The sequence below is a fragment of the Palaemon carinicauda genome, chromosome 5 (assembly GCF_036898095.1).
Source record: "Palaemon carinicauda isolate YSFRI2023 chromosome 5, ASM3689809v2, whole genome shotgun sequence".
Lineage (NCBI taxonomy): Eukaryota > Metazoa > Arthropoda > Malacostraca > Decapoda > Palaemonidae > Palaemon > Palaemon carinicauda.
In genome coordinates this window covers 63,618,448-63,634,658 of record NC_090729.1, presented here as the reverse complement: position 1 = coordinate 63,634,658, position 16,211 = coordinate 63,618,448, and positions in this window count along the sequence as shown.

Below are 16,211 nucleotides of genomic sequence, written 5' to 3'. Positions count from 1 at the left end.
CCCATAGGTAGTAAGTTCGGTTATCAGGCCAGGTGTCATAAGGTTGGTTGCAATAGCCCCTGGTCTACCAAATGTCCTATATTCTAAGGGTTCAAATAATGGCGATCTACCACAAAAAAAAAAAAACAATTCTCCGTGTGGGTGACATGAGAATGTCCCACAATAGCTACTTTACATTTCATTATTAAATTGTTAAATGAGAGATATTCTAACAAGAGAAAATTTACATTAATTCAAAGTAAAGGAAAATAACAAAACCAAATTTAAGACTTAAGGCAAGCAGGACAAGGCCTTACTAATTTAATCAAACTTCATATTAGAAACCGTTTTAATCAAGCCTGAAAAGTCTAGACTTCCTCGAGGAATACAAGACCGAATCCACAAGACGGCAATACGAATCATCCTGGAGAAAATGGGTCCCATTCCTCAAGGCAAAAAATCCTACGGAAATCACCATTGATTTTTGCATGTCCTTCTTTATTCACCTTCATGGACAGGGCTTGGCGGCCAACACGATTTCTACTTGCAAATCGGCCTTGACTAGACCACTGATGTATGCCTTCCAGATTGATCTGTCCAACGACATCTTCAATAAACTGCCGAAAGCATGCGCTCGTCTACGCCCAGCACCCCCACCAAAACCGATTTCCTGGTCTCTGGACAAGGTGCTCCATTTTGCCTCCAACTTGGACAATGATTCGTGCCCTCTCAAGGATCTGACTCAAAAAGTTATATTTCTTTTTGCTCTTGCCTCAGGAGCCCTAGTCAGCGAAATAGTGGCATTATCAAGGGACGAGGGTCACATCCTGTTTACAGACTCAGGAGACCTTACCCTCTTCCCGGATCCGACGTTTCTCGCCAAAAACGAATTACCCACCAAGAGATGGGGCCCTTGGAGAATATGCCCCCTGAAAGAAGATGCCTCCCTATGTCCAGTAGAGAGCCTCAAGGTCTATCTTCGTAGAACTTCGGACTTTGGTGGAGGCCAACTCTTCAAAGGAAAAACATCGGGCAGCGACCTGTCACTGAAACAAATAAGAGCGAAAATCACCTACTTCATACGCAGAGCGGATCCTGACAGTACACCCGCCGGTCACGATCCTAGAAAAGTTGCATCGTCTCTGAATTTCTTTCAGAGTATGGATTTCGAAAGCCTTAAGAGTTTCACAGGCTGGAAATCCTCGCGTGTTTTCTTCAAACATTATGCGAAACAAGTGCATGAAGTCAAACATTTTGTGGTAGCCGCAGGTAGTGTTATGAAACCTGCACCTAACTCTGCATAGAACAGTGAGTTACTTGGGACTCTAACTCTTCGGGTGCCTATGTTGACCCTCGCGTGATACGTAGTGATTTCAAAGACACTTAGTGTTTTTTCATATACTGTTCTTCTCCCAGGTGAAATGTCATAGTCATCACACGAGTGCCGCATGCCTAGAGCATGATGTGTTTTATTTTAAAAGACTGACGTTCCTCTGGAACGAGTGCCTACTAATAATTTTGAAATTCTCTTTCAGATTCAAGAGCAAGTCTTTCATTACTATGTACATTATAATTTGTTGTAAATTACTTTTACATATTTATTGCATTTCATTAATATATTCTGCAATTGTGAAATAAAATTTCTATTTTATTACTTGTGCGTCTCAATCCGCTCCTACTTATACTATGAAATACACGACTGTCATAGTTTTATTATCCCCTTCCTCTTATATTCGATGAAGATTACTAAGATTTCAACCCTTATTATATACTCACCTATGCAATGTAATATTCCTACACGAATACTTACTTCATATCTTAGAGACCAGACGATTCTCTATTAACATACAGTGCCTAACCACCACTTGTCTGCCCTTGAGAATGTTCCTATATGAATGCCAACCATTCAGTCTTGTCTCCAAGTTCTTCATGTTCTCCCAGCAAGGTGAGTAGCCCTTCGATGACCACTTTGATCTTCGGCATGGCCCGTGGGGACTTCACTGCCAGGGGGGCAGGAAGTTCTCTTCCCTACGGTTCTTCTATTAAGATTACTATGCTAACCTGTTCAAAGCCCTCGGAACTTACACTAAAAGGGGAAAATCTACCACGATACATTGATTCTCTGGTATTCTTCCATCAGGACGCCATGGCTTGAGCCCAAAAAACGGATTTTGAGCGAAGCGAAAAATCTATTTTTGGGTGAGATAGCCATGGCGTCCTGATAGACCCTCCCTGCTACTTCGTCCAGTTTTTCAGGTCCCACCCTGCTCTGCTGTATCATGGTGATCGGCAAGCAACTGGCTTCAGGATGAGGACGGACGTGACGTCATTTAGCAATGGCGCCCGTTTGTTTACGTCTCAAGTACCAATAGTAGCCACGAACGAGATTAGCTGTGGAACGGCTCCCCAGCTATTCTCTGCCCCTACACATCGAAGTGTTAACTCTATGTGGGGTGTAGATAGCTATGTGGCGCGTTAATACATGCGTCCCCTGTTGATATACGATGTCTTAAAGGAAACCTTTAGGATACTCGCTCCAGAAGTTAGAATTCTGTGATAACCTGTGATTAAATTCTCTGGGAATATTTCGTAGTTATATACCCAAGGAAGCTACCAAAAAGGAACCTTCCATCAGGACACCATGGCTATCTCACCCAAGAATAGATTTTGCGCTTCGCTCAAAATCCGTTAATTGTAGCTTCACTTGTGTCATCTGTAGGCTGCAATGTCTTAAACACTTCCCGAACTTCCCTACCTGCTGTATGAAGTAATGATGACTTCTTTTGGGCATCTTTCATGTTCCCTAATGCTTCTTAATAAATCTTAAATTTCTCAAACCACTGCTGCCATCGTGTTGCAACAGAATTGGGCTCCGTTGTGATGCTAAATCGTTCAGGATGTTCAATGTCAAGAGACATTTTGACTGCTTACCTTGATACCTAGATTAGGTTAAGCTACTGTTCTAAAGTCACCTTGTACTTCCTACCTTTTTTGTATCCTAGCCAACCTTAAAATACACTTTGCTTTCTTGTTTTGTTTGTTTGTGTTTGATGAAATTCCTCAGGTTGGTTGGCTGAATGGGAAATCTTCATTGGGCTTTTTCTTCTGCTCCCGGCCGCTGATCTACAAAGGCTCCAATGTTTCTTCTGCTTCTCTATGATCTCTGCATGTTTTCTTCCTCCTGTTGTCGCCAGTATTGCGTTGGTAGTAAGTTGTCAGAAGATTTCACCATATTACGCACTCTAAATTAGTAAATAATTATTAGCAATTATCCAGGGGATTCCATCTGATGTCGCCAGTATAGGGTTGGTCGTAAGTTGTCAGATGATTTCACCATATTACTCACCTGAAATGAGTTAATAATTATTAGTAATTATCCAGGGGATTCCATCTGATGTCGCTGATTTTTCTCGATGGGGTTTATTGATACGTTGGTATTCTCAAAAATACATTTAACCCACGAAGGACGACCCGTCCATATAATGGATGCATTAATTGCCATCAACTTGCGAGCGTCTATATTGTGGATGCATTTTTTACATCCTTTCTCCCTCATACGCATGCCTTTATCTCCGCCTTCTATTGATGTCACAGGCTACTTTAACCAATCAGTGATCGTTTACAAAGCAAAGTTGCCAAAAATCTTATACTTTGAAAATCAAAAAGAAAAAAAGGAGAAAAAATATAAAATATAAAAATGAAAAAAAAAAATAAATAAGCTAAGTTAGGTTAAAGTTCATGTAGTGTAAGATAGAGTAAGTTAAGGAACGTTATCGCAATCACCACCTCTACCTCCTGCGTAGCAAATCCTACACCTGCGTTGACCTGTTTCTAAGGTAAAGTGACAATAAAAACTCCTTTTAGTTTATTATTTCTTTATAATTATTCTTTTTTTACATCTCATTTATATAATGCAATTGTGTTATTGTTATGTGTAATTATATGCAGTAATTCATTAACCCTGGAACGGTACGGTGGGTCGTCCGCGACCCCGAGCGTAAAAAAAAAAGAGGTTTTTCTCACGTGACTCACCCCCGTGACTGAATTTGTGGGTGATCGACCTGCAGTAGGTGTCTCGCCTACACGCTCTAGTAGTGTCCAGATGTGCATTGCTGTAGCTGTACTCCTTCCCAGATTTCGGAGACGCGTCGGGGTCGAGCACGACCGAGTTTACCCCTCTAAGGTAATTTGCATAATTATCAAAGTTATTACGTATTATGAAATTGTCGTAGAATGGTGCAACTTGTATAGGTTATCAGTTGTGGAAAGTCTTGGTGGATTGTTTGGCTACCATTTGCATGATTTTTTTTTTAGTTAAAATGTCGTTCATCACCACGAGGATTATTTTACCGCGAGTGCCCCTTTTTCATTTTTTTTCATTTTTTTGCCAAGTCATTTTTCCGTAAGATATTGCCAAATAGTGTCGTAAAACTTTTGCTTTTTTAGTGTTGGAAAGTGTGTCTAGATGATCTGGCTACCCATGCGTGACTTTGTTTTTGTCAGATACGACGTAGTTATTGGTATATTGGGTATTTAACTGCGGTTGCCAATTTCTGTTTTTTTTCAATATTTGTAAAAATTTACTACGTAGTAAGGAATTGCCGTATATTATTCATTTTTTTTCATGTTTATGTGTTAGGAAGTGTGCCTTGATGGTTGGGCTAACACGTGCATGTCTTTTTTTTTATCTGAGATGCAGTATATTAGAATGTTGGGCATTTTACCGCGAGTGCCCCTTTTTAATTTTTTTTCATTTTTTTGCCAAGTCATTTTTTCCGTAAGATATTGCCAGATAGTGTCGTAAAACTTTTGCTTTTTTAGTGTTGGAAGTGTGTCTAGATAATCTGGCTACCCATGCGTGACTTTGTTTTTGTCAGATACGACGTAGTTATTGGTATATTGGGTATTTAACTGCGGTTGCCAATTTCTGTTTTTTTTCAATATTTGTAAAAATTTACTACGTAGTAAGGAATTGCCGTATATTATTGATTTTTTTTTCATGTTTATGTGTTAGAAAGTGTGCCTTGATGGTTGGGCTAACACGTGCATGTCTTTTTTTTTTATCTGAGATGCCGTATATTAGAATGTTGGGCATTTTTCCGCGAGTGCCCCTTTTTATTTATTTTGCATTTTTTTGCTTAGTCATGTTACCGTAAGGAATTGGCAAGTAGTGTTGCAAAACTTATATTTTTATAGTGTTGGAAAGTGTTTCTAGATGGTCTGGCTACCCATGCCTATTTTTTTTAGCCAGATATAGCGTATATATAGGTATGTGTTCGATTTTCCTGTGATTGCCATTTTTTCGTTTTTTCCCATTTCTTTCAAAATTACTACGTACTAAGGAACTATCACAGAGTAATGATTCATTTAGATGTTTATTTGTCGGAAAATGTGCCTTGATGGTTTGCCTAGCACGTGGCTGAAATTTTTTTTTCTTAAATGCGTATAATAAAATGTTGGCCATTTTTCTGCGAGTGCCCCTTTTTATTTGTTTTTCATTTTTTTACTTAGTCATGTTACCGTAAGGAATTGGCAAGAAGTGTCGCAAAACTTATATTTTTATAGTGTTGGAAAGTGTTTCTAGATGATCTGGCTACGCATGCCTATCTTTTTTTTTAGCCAGATATGGCGTATATATAGGTATGTGTTCGATTTTCCTGTGATTGCCATTTTTTCGTTTTTTTCCAATTTCTTTCAAAATTACTACGTACTAAGGAACTATCACAGAGTAATGATTCATTTAGATGTTTATTTGTCGGAAAATGTGCCTTGATGGTTTGCCTAGTACGTGGCTGAAATTTTTTTTTCTGAAATGCCGTATATTAGAATGTTGGCCATTTTTCCGCGAGTGCCCCTTTTTATTTGTTTTGCATTTTTTTGCTTAGTCATGTTACCGTAAGGAATTGGCAAGTAGTGTCGCAAAACTTGTATTTTTATAGTGTTGGAAAGTGTTTCTAGATGATCTGGCTACCCATCTTATCTTTATTTTTAGCCAGATATGGCGTATATATAGGTATGTGTTCGATTTTCCTGTGATTGCCACTTTTTCGTTTTTTCCCATTTCTTTCAAAATTACTACGTACTAAGGAACTATCACAGAGTAATGATTCCTCTAGATGTTTATTTGTCGGAAAATTTTGTTTACTTCTTTTTTGATTGAATATCATCAAATTTTTTTAGCTAAAATATTATATTGTTTTACATTTTTTTTTTCGATTTTATTTCCCTTCAAGAATTTTTTTTTGTGTTAGAATTATAATTTTATAGTCGTAAAATAATCGACAATTATCCAGCAACCCACCATACAATTTTTATGCATATCCAAGAATAATTAGATTAGTAAATAACACCTTGAAATTGACATACCCTTCCTACATTTCAAGTGGCAGATTAGGGAGTCTGAGTCAGTGTGGTTGGCGGCCATTTTGTGGACATATCCGAAGCGTAAGTTGCCCTATCTATATATATTCTTGTTCCCTATAGATTTTGTGATATTTTGGTATATTTTTACCTGCATAAATATCATATTATATATTAAATATATGTATTTTTTTACGGAATTTCTAAGTACTCAAAAAATTACCTTTAAATATGGCCCCTGATATAAATGTAATTTACAAAATAATGAAGATTTTTTCACATATTTCTATTTTAGGATAACATATGTTTATTCCCTAAAAAAATTAGCCACTTCCTATTTCATTTGGGTACCCAAAAAAATTCATGAAATTTGGACAAATTTTTTTGGCCAAAAAAAGTTACCCTTTTTTCTCATTTCAGATCTTCACCTCCATGGGTCTGACTTCATCCAAAATACAACAAGATGTGTCCTAAATATTCAAGAATCAATTCCTAAAAGGATTTGTGTATATATGTATAAACTTTTTTTTTATGAATTTTTATGTAAGGTCTTTTTTTTCTACTTAATTTTTTAAAATATTTATAATAAATAGTTTTTCTGCAGATGAGTAGCATTTATCTTTACAGTTGTTTTAAGCATTCATTGAAGTTTTTTTTTGGCAAAAGAAAAAAGGAGGTTACTGCAAAAACTGATTTTTCAAGAATTTTTTTTGGCGTCGGGGTCGCGCGCGTCCGAGTATACCCTTAAAGGGGTGTCCGAGGAGCGTACCTATCCAGGGTTAAGGAGATAAAGGTTTTTGGGCTGTAGAACAAATTATACAAATTACAATGTATTCTTAAGGGAATATTTGCTCCAACATACGATTGTTTCAACATACGAAGCAGGTCCCAGAACGAATTAGGATCGTATGTAAAGGTTCCTCTGTACTTGCTTACCAGAATGAAGGAAATATCACAGGAGGTTGGTCTTAAGATAGATAAAATAAAGACAGAAATAAATAAAATAGAAGATGAAATATCTTTTGAAGGAGAAAAAAATTACTGAGTTATAATTATTTAAATATTTAGGAAATATGTTCTCTAATTGTTGAATCCAAGGCTAGGCTGGATTGGGTAATGATGGTCAGGATGGTTTCATAACCTCACTGCAACTGATTCAGAGGAACGAAATACAGATAGCCCGTGACGTGACAGTGATGTCACTTATGTGGGTGGTGCTCAGGCGCTACATGTAGCCACATCTTACATCTCCCTCCCAAAATATTATGAGGAGGGTAATATTATCAAAACTTATAAATGGCAATATCAAAAGCAGGTATGACAAACAAAATGCTCAACAATCTAAAAGAAAAACATCAGATATGTACAGTAAATCATAATCGTAGTAATAAATGGTAACATTGGGATGACTGAAAAGGGGGGAGGGAGAGAGAGAGAGAGAGAGAGAGAGAGAGAGAGAGAGAGAGAGAGAGAGAGAGATAGATAGAGAGAGAGAGAGAGAGAGAGAGAGAGAGAGAGAGAGAGAGAGAGAGAGAGAGCATTAACATAACATCAAGCTAAACATTAATTACATCAGCATTGTAAGATGTGCCCTAAAATTAAGTTGTGAATGCAACGTCAACATAAAATCTCATACAAAATATAATTTTGCAAGTATGAAATATATGCACGTCCAAGTGCAGTGAAACAACCCCAAAAATATTTTCACTTTATAAATGCAGAAACAAAGCAAAGAGGATTATATATAATCGTTCATCCAGACGGGGACCTCTCTCTTCCTTGGAGGCCGTACCTCTAACTCTGATGGAGGACACTTATGCTCGTGAGCCACTTCGTCGTCAGTAGGAGTGGATCCTGTTGTCTCATTGATGGGCAGTTCAGTGACCGTGAGGTGTCTTCTGTTCCTTATCAACGGATGCCCACTACCATCTAGTCTTACGATGTACTGTCTATGAGGTCGTTGCTCGACTATGATTCCCATCCTATCCCAGGACTTAGTCACTTGGTTTTGAACCCTGACGTGCGTGCCTGGCTGTAGGGGTGTTAACCTCCTATCGGTGCCACTTTCAATTATCTTCTTATTTTTCTCTGGTACCTGAAGTTTTCCTTTTCATAATGATTTTCTTCAGTGGTGGTCTATAATATAGTTGAGTTCTGTGGTCAGTATACCATCGTGTAGCTGTCTCCCAGTTACCAATTGTGCCAGAGATTTATTTATACCCCTTATGTGTGTGTTCTAGTACTGCAAGCATGGCCAATGATACCTTGTCGTGATTGAGGCTTCCAGTCCAGGTTATACTTTTCCTAATTATTTTCTTTGCGGACTTGACTGCGGCCTCGGCTCCCATTTGACTGTGGGTAGTGGGCCAATGATAGGTGTATGTCTACTCTCCATCTCCTGTAGAAGGCCATCATTTCTCCCCTCACCAGGTTGGTACCGCCGTCCGTAGACAATTACTCAGGAGCTCCCCATCGAGTGAAGTAATGTCTAAATTTTGTCATGACCTTTGCATACCAGGTGCCATTAGGGAAGTGGGTTATTTCTAGCCAGCCTGTAAGCCTGTCCCAATATGCCATATACGTGTGTTCTTCAAGCTGAAAAAGGTCCATGACAGTCTTTTGGAAGGGATACTCTGGGGCAGTGGTCATTTTGATGACTTCGGCTGGCAATAATGGTGAGTGAGCTTCGAATGATGTACACCGTGAATGATGATGCTGCCTTCGATGCCCGGCCAATAAACGTAATATCTCTCTCTTCTCAACATTGTATCTAGGACTTGATGTCCAGCATAAAGGTTAGCGTTTATCTGATGGTGGAGCCCTTTGGGAATGGCAGGGCGGATGGTGTTATCATTAAAGCAACATGTGACTAGATCGGCAGATACAGAAAGGCGTTCTCTGATGTCGTAGAAGGGCGAAAAATATGCAATTTCTTAAGATTTCTTTGGGTTCCAATCCCTTGCAGTCACTCGAGCGATTAGTAGCTTTAATGCTGGGTCGTCCAGGACTACCTCTTCAACAGTTTTTTCGTCTATGGTGTACTGCTCCTGTAGGTTTTCCGTGATAGCTGACACTACAGCAATCATTAATTCTTCATTAAAGCTGGCATCATTTTTATCTGGCGCCGTCCTCAGGGCCGGAAATCAAGGGAGGAAGTCCGCATCATGATTTCTCTTGCCTGGTAGGTATTTAACATTGAAATTATACAATAATGTCTTCTCCTCAAATCTAAATAGTCTGGGATTGGTGATATTGCCGAGACTTCTATTGCCTAGTAATATGACCAAAGGTCTGTGGTCTGGGACAATGGTTAAGTTTGGGTAGCCTGATAAGAATAATCATGCGTTTTTTAAGTACCTGGCTACCGTAAGGGCTTCCCCTCCAAAGCTGCATACCAAAACACGGTGGGCATGAGGAAACGACTGCTACAAAGCGTTATTCTCCAACCATCTCTACAACAGAGGGGGGTTTGGACGGAGGTAAAACTGCCCTAGTATTGGAGGATGACGAAGCCCACTCCCTTTTTACTCCAGTTAGTGACTGCAACAGTCGGCCACAGCTATTCAAAGTAGGTGAGGCTGTCCTTGGTCAACTTGCAGACGGTGTCTTGCACTTGACAAAACTTCTCCTGAAGGTGCTCATCCTAATAGACCTGTTTGCCTGAGGGCTTCCTCAGTAGGTCTCTAAAGGAGGTCATGATGGGTGCTGTTATGAGGAAAGGGGCCAGCTGATTGACGGAACCATACCATGACCTGATATCAGATATTGTGAGCTTTTGTGGCATAGAAAAACTTTTGATGGCAGATAAACAATTTTCTGAGGGCGTGTAGGAGTCCCAACTGACGTCAAACCCGACGAATTCCACTTCTTTCTTGCAGAACTTAAATTTTTCTGGTTTCAAAATTATGCCTTCATATGCACAGACTGCGAAGAAGTCATACACATGGTGAAAGGCTCCTTCTACGCTTGAATCATAGAGAATTGTGTCGTCCACGTACTTAAACTTCCTGGGTACTTCTTTAATGGCTTCATGGCATGTATATGTGTCAGAGGCAGAACAATGTCCCATTGTTGTCCTTCGGTATTGATACCTGCCCCAAGGTGTGATAAATGTGGTTAGGGGTATGCTTTCCTTGTCCAGTTCTTCCTTGGGAAATCACCAATAGGTGTTGGCCACAGTCTTGTATGAGCAGAGAGGAATGTTAGATACCATATTGAAGGGCGTAGGGGTATGATGGGCCTCCCTTCTACAACTTGCGTTGAGTTCTTGATAGTCAACCGTACGCCTTGTTTGCCTCGATTTCTTGGCCACGACCACCATACGTGAACACCTTTCTGTGGGCTTTCCTGTGGGAGCTCGTTGTAAGACCCCTCTCTTGACATCCTTATCCAACTGGGCTTCCACCTCCTTTTTCCAGTGTTTAGGTACTAACACAGGTGTTTGGCAGGTGTAAGGAACTGCGTCAGGTAATAATTGGATACTTTTTGGGTTCCCCATCCACTACCGTGAGGTGTTCTCTCTCAGTGTTGGAAGTCGTACTTGAAAAATGGGCTAGTAACCAGTTTTCAAATCTGGTAATATTCTCCCCACTAGGGGGAAACAGAATGGCCGACGGTCTCGCAGGCTGATCGGTTGCTGCAGCTAATGTATGGGTTGCACTTGCTTCTGTGGGGGAGACTCCGTGAAGGGGGCATGGTTTGGAAATGTTTCTGGCACACAACCAAGTTTCTTGCAAGCATCCAGGGATAAAAAAAAATCAATGGAGGACTTTACAAAGTATACTTCCTGGGTTGTGTGCCTTCAGATGCAGGTTGGCAAAATCTTGCAATCATTCTTTCAACCTCAACTTAGCTGGTTTTATGTTCAAATTCACAAGAATGGCAGGTCCCCCAACACAAACTTGAGCACCAGTGCCTGGTACCTCTTGTACATAAGACCATTCCCCCCAAGTTCGCCAAGGATGCATCGACATGAATAGCTTGTTGCTAGGACGATCCATTCCGCAACCTTGCCTCTTCCGCTACGACAACTGCCATCACTGCACCCACTATGTCCGACTCCACTAATGCTATTCCTGGCGCTCTGCCCTCTGTAACACTGCTTAAGGTGACCAGGTTTACTGCACATGTGACATGTCATATTTCTTGCTGGACATGAGGATTACCCAGGGGTATGACGAATACCACAATTACTACAGGGGCGCGATTGTACTTTTACAGGGGTGTTCCTCTCCCAATTATTAAGGGTGGCTGCCACCTCGGGTTCCTCCTCAAACACACTGGCAGCAGCTGCTCTAGGGGAGCTACTAAGCCATGCCCTATTACGAAGGGAATCATCATGGGTAGCCTCAAATGCACTGCACATGATATCACGAATATCATTGCATGATAGTAATACCTGCCTTTTGAGTACTTAATCACTCAGGCCTACCATGAGCTGACTCAAAAGTATATATTTAGATAAATCATTATTACAATTAGGACATGTAAATGCACAGTTAGTAGACTTTTGTGTACACTTAATGAAATAATAATTGAAGGACTCACTAGGCTCTTGTGTGAAATAAAAAAACTCTAGCCACTTCACTGCTTGATTAGAAGCTTTTACCACCATTTGCTTTATCGCATCGAATGCCCTTTCCGTAGATAGAACACTCCACTGGGCGTCAGTATACCTAGAATCTATGGAACGTTGCAATATTGGGACACAATGCAGCCTTATGTGATGAACTGCCTTGTTAGACTTCAACTTGCATAGATGCAACCAACACTCCATTGACCATTTCCAAGACCTGAAGGCTGCAAGGGGACACCTCAACCTCACACTTTCCCTGAGCTGCTGACGAAGGGATCCTTGGTTGGGGTACATTGCTTCCCTGGAGGGACAACTCTGTTATCTCAGCCTTAGGATTCTGGATGGCTTATAGCTGGGTTTGTAATACGTGGTGAGCCTGCAGCACGGAAGCCGATGATATCCTGATGCCGGTTCCTGAGGTTCCTGTCCTTACAATCCTGCCCCTAGGGAATGCAAATGAGGGTTGTCTCGGCAGTGTTGCCATGCCATGCTACAGTTATTACTTTTGGTCTTCTTTTTCTTTTCATTCACTGCGCCATGTTAGATCTCGGGCTAGGCGGGATCAGGAAATGATAATCAGTGTGGTTTCATATCTCTATTGCAAAATATTCACAGCAAAAGAAATTAAAGATAGCCTGTGGCGTGGAAAATTGCATGTTCTATTCCCTGGCAAAGATGTCAAAAAGGAAACCCTGCGGCTGCTGCAGTTTCATTCTGTAGTTTGGCTAGGGGACCAGCCACCTGTTGAGATACTACCGGTAGAGAGTTATTGGGTCCTTTGACTGGCCTGACAGTACTATATTGGATTCTTCTCTCTGGTTATGGTTCACTTTCTCTTTGCCTACACATGCACTGAATAGTATAGCCTATTCATTACAGATTCTCCTCTGTCCTCATATACTTGACAAAACTGAGATTACTAAACAAAATTCTTTTTCACTTGAGGGGTTGACTACTGCACTCAAATTGTTCAGTGGCTATTTCGCTTTTTGTAAGGGTAGAAGAAACTCTTTAACTATGGTAAGCAGCTCTTCTTGGAGAAGGTAACTCCAAAATCAAACCACTGTTCTCTAGTGTTAGGTGGTGCCATGGCCTCTGTAGCATGGACTGCCACTGTTTTGAGTTAGAGTTCTCTTGCTTGAGGGTACACTCGGGCAAACTATTCTATTTTGTTTCTCTTTCTCTTGTAATTTTCAAGTTTTTTTCCTCAGGTTATTTTCAAGTTTTTATAGTTCACATATGAATTATTTATTCCAATGTTATTATAGTTCTTAAATTTTTCCTGTAGTTTTTCCTCATTTCCTTTCCTCACTCGGCTATTTTCCATGTTGGAGACCTTGGGATTGTAACATCCTGCTTTTCCAACTAGGTTTGTAGCTATATTTATTTCTGTCTTTATTTTATGTATCTTAAGACCAATCTCCTGTGATATTTCCTTCATTCTGGTAAGCAATACAGTGGAACCTCTACATATTCGTTCTGGGACCTGCTTCCTGCTTCGTATGTTGGAGCAAATATTCCCATAAGAATACACTGTAATTTGTATAATTTGTTCTACAGCCCAAAAACCTTTAACTCCTTAATGAATTGCTGCATATAATTACACATAACAATAACACAATTGCATTATATAAATGAGATGTAAAAAAGGATAATTATAAAGAAATAATAAATAAAAAGGAATTTTTATTGTCACTTTACCTTAGAAACAGGTCAACGCAGGTGTAGGATTTGCTACGCAGGAGGAGACGGACGGTCAGCGAGGAGTAATTGGTGGTGACTGCGATAACATACCTTAACTTACTCTATCTTACACTATATGGACTTTAACCTAATTTAGCTGAATTATTTTTTTTTTTATTTTTATATTTTAAATTTTTTTACCTTTTTTTTCTTTTTGATTTTTGATTTTCATCACTTGCACTTAGTTTTCATTGCTTCACTTTCTTTCTCTTAATCATGATCACTAGCCTGCTTCATAGATTTTTTAAAGAAACTATCGAGAGAAAGTTGCCTGGTATGGGTTTTCAGAATTTTTCTGAAATGGGTTAAGCAGACATCATCGAATTGCGAAACTACACGGCAAAGCTGAAGTTTCTGTGGGTGATGCTTATCAATGAAATCAACCACGTGTTGATGATGTGCTAAGATCTTTTATATTTCAGCCGAACTTAAGATGTGCTCTACCTCCTCGATGTCCTCCGACTCACTCAACTGCGCTTGGAAATCATCATTCTGCGTGGTATGCAGCTCCTCGAGTTCCTCGGTGGTGAGCTCTTCATGATGCTCTTCGACGAGTTTGGTAATGTCATCTTCATCGACCTCCAGACCCATGGACTTGCCAAGGGATACAATCTCTTCTACGACTTTTACATCTTCCTCTACAGCAAGCACAGGTTCAGGCTCGTGGCCAAAATCTTCAAAATCCCTGGGAGAATCAGCATCAGGCCAAAGCTTCTTCTTAGCTGCATTCAGTGTCCGTCGAGTTACTCCCTCCCAAGCCTGATCTATGATCTTCAAGCAGTGCACGATATTGAAATGGCTCCTCCAAAATTCACGCAAAGTCAAGTTGGTGCTTTTCATGACATTAAAGCACTGCTTAAATAAGTGCTTTGTGAAGAGCTTCTTGAAATTCTAGATGACTTGCTGGTCCATGGGCTGGAAGATAGGGGTGGTGTTCAGTGGAAAATACAGCACTCTGATGAACTAGAACTGGTCGATGATATTATCTTCGAGTCCTGGGGGGTGAGAGGGAGCATTATCCAAGCAAAGCAAGCACTTTAAAGGCGAATTCCTCTCCTGAAGGTACTTCTTGACAACAGGGCCAAAAGCATGGTTTACCCATTCAACAAAGAAATGCCTAGTAACCCAAACATTAGAATTAGCATGTCAGAAATCATACAGCATGTCCTTATTGACACTATGTGCCTTAAATGCCCTAGGGTTTCCAGAATGATAAACCAATAACGGCTTTATATTGCAGTCCCCGCTGGCGTTGGCACATAGGGCGAGAGTCAATCAATCCTTCATAGGCTTATGTCCAGGCATTTTCTTCTTTTCGGCGGTGATGTATGTTCGACTAGGCATCTTTTTCCAAAACAGGCCAGTTTCATCACAATTGAAAACTTGCTGCTCTACATAGCCTTCATCCTCCACGATCTTTTTGAATTTCTTAAAAAAAAATTGTTAGCTGCTTTGGTGTTCGAACTTGAAGCCTCTCCGTGCCGAACAACTGAATGAATCCATGCCTTTCTCTTAAATTTCTCTAACCAACTGCGAGACGCCTTGAATTCCTCCGTCGTAGGATCGGTTGAACTCTCCCCCGCGTCACCCCTACAGCCTGCTGCCTTCAAGTCACAATAGCTAGTGCTGGCCTTCTCACAAGTGATCGTTTCAGTGATTGTATCGCCAACAATATCTTTGTCCTTTATCCATATCAATAAAAGCCGTTCCATCTCTTCCAGGGTGATCCCCTTCGATGGTTTGACTGTTTTAATGGCTGCCTTCTGCTTGATGATCGCCCAGATCGTAGACAAATTCCAGCCTTATTGTTCAGCCAGATCACTCACACCACGCTCATATCATTCTATAATTTCTTGCTTTAATTCTAATGAAAGCGTTGCCTGCTTCTTTTTCTCACCACTACTAATACCTATACCGAAACTAACTTCTTAGGACCCATGATTATGCATAGAATAAAAAATGAAAAGTGAGAAAAGGAATATAATAGGCACTGTTAATAACGGAATGGATAGAGGACAACCACACAATGTTCACGAGAACAGAGAACTGACCGACGTGACGCTCAATGGCGTCCCTCCGACGTGCTGCCTTCTACCAGCGTAAACAAGAAACTATGACCGACGCTTCAAGAAAATTCTACGCGCATGGTCTACGCCGGATGTTGGAGCATGACTTCGGGTATCGAGACGAAAATTTGATGGAATTTAACTTCGGATGTTGGAACAATCGTATGTAGTGGTTCCACTGAAATTTGCAGATGTTGTCAAAAATAACACAATTTCATTATATAGCTTGGGTAAATTTGTGTTATGTATTGTTGTAATAATGTAGTGTATTACCTCAAATGTTACGTGTATTGCGCAACATTGCATCATATTGCAGGGATAAAACATGTTCGAGAATGTATATAACTGAAATGATGTATTTTGATATTAGGGTTCAAGCATTTATTGATTAAGGGGATGTGATTCTTTGTACTTTTGTCTAGGAGTAGGATTTAAGTCTTTGGAGAGCGATGCTCTATTGGTCGATCATATGTTTTGGTTCTTGAGTT